This window comes from Camellia sinensis, chromosome 6, assembly GCF_055761805.1.
Source record: "Camellia sinensis isolate YWXY chromosome 6, ASM5576180v1, whole genome shotgun sequence".
Taxonomy (NCBI): Eukaryota; Viridiplantae; Streptophyta; class Magnoliopsida; order Ericales; family Theaceae; genus Camellia; species Camellia sinensis.
Window position 1 is genome coordinate 131,932,283 of NC_138966.1, and position 4,569 is coordinate 131,936,851.

General features: G+C 47.3%; 1 long non-coding RNA gene across 1 annotated transcript; it reads right to left on the reverse strand.

Moving 5' to 3' along the window:
• Positions 1-508: 508 nt before the first annotated feature.
• Positions 509-4,201, reverse strand: LOC145792393 (uncharacterized). The gene is made up of 2 exons (XR_014331791.1): positions 4,113-4,201; positions 509-753 (listed from the first exon to the last, which is right to left on the reverse strand). It is a non-coding gene; the product is annotated as an uncharacterized LOC145792393 (long non-coding RNA).
• Positions 4,202-4,569: the final 368 nt, after the last annotated feature.

The following is a 4,569-nucleotide window of genomic DNA, read 5'->3' on the forward strand; positions in this document are numbered from 1 at the left end:
TCTTTTGCGACGGTAATTTGGCTTTTTGCGACGGTAAGGGGGGGTCGCGACAGACGGGGTTGCAAAAGACCTTTGGCGACGGTATGTACCGTCGCCATTAGTTTCTGCGACGGTATGCCAAGTTTTTTGCGACGCCATTTGTCCCGTCGCAAATAATGGTGGAAAAATCACTTTTCGCGACGGCACGTAATTACCGTCGCTAAAAGTGATTTTTTGAGACGGGAAAATTACCGTCGTTAAAGGCTCTGGCATCATATAAGTATTGGCGACGGCATGGTTTACCGTCGCTAAAGGTGTCCTGTACATTCAGTAAGGCAGCTTTTGCGACTGTGTTGGTACCGTCGCAAAAGCCTATTACTGGTTTTTGCGACGGGTTCTTCTCCCGTCTCAAAAAATAAAAAAAAAATAAAAAACCCTGTTGATAAATTAATAAAAAAATTAAAATAACCTGTATTAGATAAAAAATTGAAAAATTACAGAATAATATAAATACGTACATAAACAAAAATTGACAAATAATGAAAATTAATAATATTGTTCAATTCATAGCAATACAGAAATAAAAATTCAGAACAATAACGTCGCATAATACATACATAATGTTGCTCCCAAATTTAAATAACATAAATCAAAATCAAAATCAAAATCAAAAGTTTTCGTCTTCATTCGTTCGTGGGTTACAAAAACAAAAATTAGTCATAATCTTGATACGCCCGCATTCCAGAAAAAAGCCAACTGCTACTCAGGAAATATCTGAAAAAAACAAGATAAAAATAATTAAAAACCATATAATGTGTTAATATTTTAATTATAGAAAAATATAAAAAAAAATTGATTACAATATAATTAGAAAGATAGTTTAGTAAATAATTTTGACAAACCGAAATCCGGCTCTAACTCCCAAACCGGGAACCCGATTCGAGCCCCGTCTTCTCCCACAAGTCTCTCGTGCCTAGGCGGTCGTGTGTGCCAAGTTTCGTGCTAAACCGACGCCATTTGGTGATTTTGGGGCGTTAACGCCTCGAATTCAAGTTTCTTAAGGAAGTTGTTTACCTAAAGTGAAATCCGGCTCTAACTCCCAAACCGGGAAGCCGATTCGAGCCCCGTCTTCTCCCACAAGTCTCTCGTGCCTAGGCGGTCGTGTGTGCCAAGTTTCGTGCTAAACCGACGCCGTTTGGTGATTTTGGGGCGTTAACGCCTCGAATTCAAGTTTCTTAAGGAAGTTGTTTGCCTAAAGTGAAATCCGACTCTAACTCCCAAGCCGGGAACCCGATTCGAGCCCCGTCTTCTCCCACAAGTCTCTCGTGCCTAGGCGGTCGTGTGTGCCAAGTTTCGTGCTAAACCTACGCCGTTTGGTGATTTTGGGGCGTTAACGCCTCGAATTCAAGTTTCTTAAGGAAGTTGTTTGCCTAAAGTGAAATCCGGCTCTAACTCCCAAGTCGGGAACCCGATTCGAGCCCCGTCTTCTCCCACAAGTCTCTCGTGCCTAGGCGGTCGTGTGTGCCAAGTTTCGTGCTAAACCGACGCCGTTTGGTGATTTTGGGGCGTTAACGCCTCGAATTCAAGTTTCTTAAGGAAGTTGTTTACCTAAAGTGAAATCCGGCTCTAACTCCCAAACCGGGAAGCCGATTCGAGCCCCGTCTTCTCCCACAAGTCTCTCGTGCCTAGGCGGTCGTGTGTGCCAAGTTTCGTGCTAAACCGACGCCGTTTGGTGATTTTGGGGCGTTAACGCCTCGAATTCAAGTTTCTTAAGGAAGTTGTTTGCCTAAAGTGAAATCCGACTCTAACTCCCAAGCCGGGAACCCGATTCGAGCCCCGTCTTCTCCCACAAGTCTCTCGTGCCTAGGCGGTCGTGTGTGCCAAGTTTCGTGCTAAACCGACGCCGTTTGGTGATTTTGGGGCGTTAACGCCTCGAATTCAAGTTTCTTAAGGAAGTTGTTTGCCTAAAGTGAAATCCGACTCTAACTCCCAAGCCGGGAACCCGATTCGAGCCCCGTCTTCTCCCACAAGTCTCTCGTGCCTAGGCGGTCGTGTGTGCCAAGTTTCGTGCTAAACCGACGCCGTTTGGTGATTTTGGGGCGTTAACGCCTCGAATTCAAGTTTCTTAAGGAAGTTGTTTGCCTAAAGTGAAATCCGGCTCTAACTCCCAAGCCGGGAACCCGATTCGAGCCCCGTCTTCTCCCACAAGTCTCTCGTGCCTAGGCGGTCGTGTGTGCCAAGTTTCGTGCTAAACCGACGCCGTTTGGTGATTTTGGGGCGTTAACGCCTCGAATTCAAGTTTCTTAAGGAAGTTGTTTACCTAAAGTGAAATCCGGCTCTAACTCCCAAACCGGGAAGCCGATTCGAGCCCCGTCTTCTCCCACAAGTCTCTCGTGCCTAGGCGGTCGTGTGTGCCAAGTTTCGTGCTAAACCGACGCCGTTTGGTGATTTTGGGGCGTTAACGCCTCGAATTCAAGTTTCTTAAGGAAGTTGTTTGCCTAAAGTGAAATCCGACTCTAACTCCCAAGCCGGGAACCCGATTCGAGCCCCGTCTTCTCCCACAAGTCTCTCGTGCCTAGGCGGTCGTGTGTGCCAAGTTTCGTGCTAAACCGACGCCGTTTGGTGATTTTGGGGCGTTAACGCCTCGAATTCAAGTTTCTTAAGGAAGTTGTTTGCCTAAAGTGAAATACGGCTCTAACTCCCAAGCCGGGAACCCGATTCGAGCCCCGTCTTCTCCCACAAGTCTCTCGTGCCTAGGCGGTCGTGTGTGCCAAGTTTCGTGCTAAACCGACGCCGTTTGGTGATTTTGGGGCGTTAACGCCTCGAATTCAAGTTTCTTAAGGAAGTTGTTTGCCTAAAGTGAAATACGGCTCTAACTCCCAAGCCGGGAAGCCGATTCGAGCCCCGTCTTCTCCCACAAGTCTCTCGTGCCTAGGCGGTCGTGTGTGCCAAGTTTCGTGCTAAACCGACGCCGTTTGGTGATTTTGGGGCGTTAACGCCTCGATTTCAAGTTTCTTAAGGAAGTTGTTTGCCTAAAGTGAAATCCGGCTCTAACTCCCAAGGCGGGAACCCGATTCGAGCCCCGTCTTCTCCCACAAGTCTCTCGTGCCTAGGCGGTCGTGTGTGCCAAGTTTCGTGCTAAACCGACGCCGTTTGGTGATTTTGGGGCGTTAACGCCTCGAATTCAAGTTTCTTAAGGAAGTTGTTTGCCTAAAGTGAAATCCGGCTCTAACTCCCAAGCCGGGAAGCCGATTCGAGCCCCGTCTTCTCCCACAAGTCTCTCGTGCCTAGGCGGTCGTGTGTGCCAAGTTTCGTGCTAAACCGACGCCGTTTGGTGATTTTGGGGCGTTAACGCCTCGAATTCAAGTTTCTTAAGGAAGTTGTTTGCCTAAAGTGAAATCCGGCTCTAACTCCCAAGCCGGGAAGCCGATTCGAGCCCCGTCTTCTCCCACAAGTCTCTCGTGCCTAGGCGGTCGTGTGTGCCAAGTTTCGTGCTAAACCGACGCCGTTTGGTGATTTTGGGGCGTTAACGCCTCGAATTCAAGTTTCTTAAGGAAGTTGTTTGCCTAAAGTGAAATCCGGCTCTAACTCCCAAGCCGGGAACCCGATTCGAGCCCCGTCTTCTCCCACAAGTCTCTCGTGCCTAGGCGGTCGTGTGTGCCAAGTTTCGTGCTAAACCGACGCCGTTTGGTGATTTTGGGGCGTTAACGCCTCGAATTCAAGTTTCTTAAGGAAGTTGTTTGCCTAATGTGAAATCCGGCTCTAACTCCCAAGCCGGGAACCCGATTCGAGCCCCGTCTTCTCCCACAAGTCTCTCGTGCCTAGGCGGTCGTGTGTGCCAAGTTTCGTGCTAAACCGACGCCGTTTGGTGATTTTGGGGCGTTAACGCCTCGAATTCAAGTTTCTTAAGGAAGTTGTTTACCTAAAGTGAAATCCGGCTCTAACTCCCAAACCGGGAACCCGATTCGAGCCCCGTCTTCTCCCACAAGTCTCTCGTGCCTAGGCGGTCGTGTGTGCCAAGTTTTGTCCTAAACCGACGCCGTTTGCTGATTTTGGGGCGTTAACGCCTCGAATTCAAGTTTCTGAAACACAAAGATGTATTTTAGCTTAGAATGCAAAGATAAATTGTATACCTGATCTTCTGGTGGTGGTGTATATGGATTCTCGTCTTCTGCAGATTCCCTAAATGCCCGGTGGCCACTCGATGCATCAGGAACCTATGCCCGGTGGCCACTCAATTGTCCATAATAGTACACAGACCCCAGACGAGGATTCTTGTCTTTTCGACTAGCATAACTTATGGTATCTGCCTTCAAAGCTACACCACAATTTTGTGTGGCTCGACGATCATCCATGGCCTTTACTCGATACCGAAACCCATTCAGTATATACCCGTTGAACCTCCTTGCCAGGTTATGAGGACCATTTGCCAATAGAATAAGCTCTTCAGAAAGTATGACATCAGTAGTCCTTCGCAAAGTTTGGACCTATTTAACACGAAATGTAAAATTTAAAATGTAGATCGACTTAAGTAACTAGAATCTATAGAGTTAAATACATACATGTTCCTTGAACCAAATGTGAAAAGTT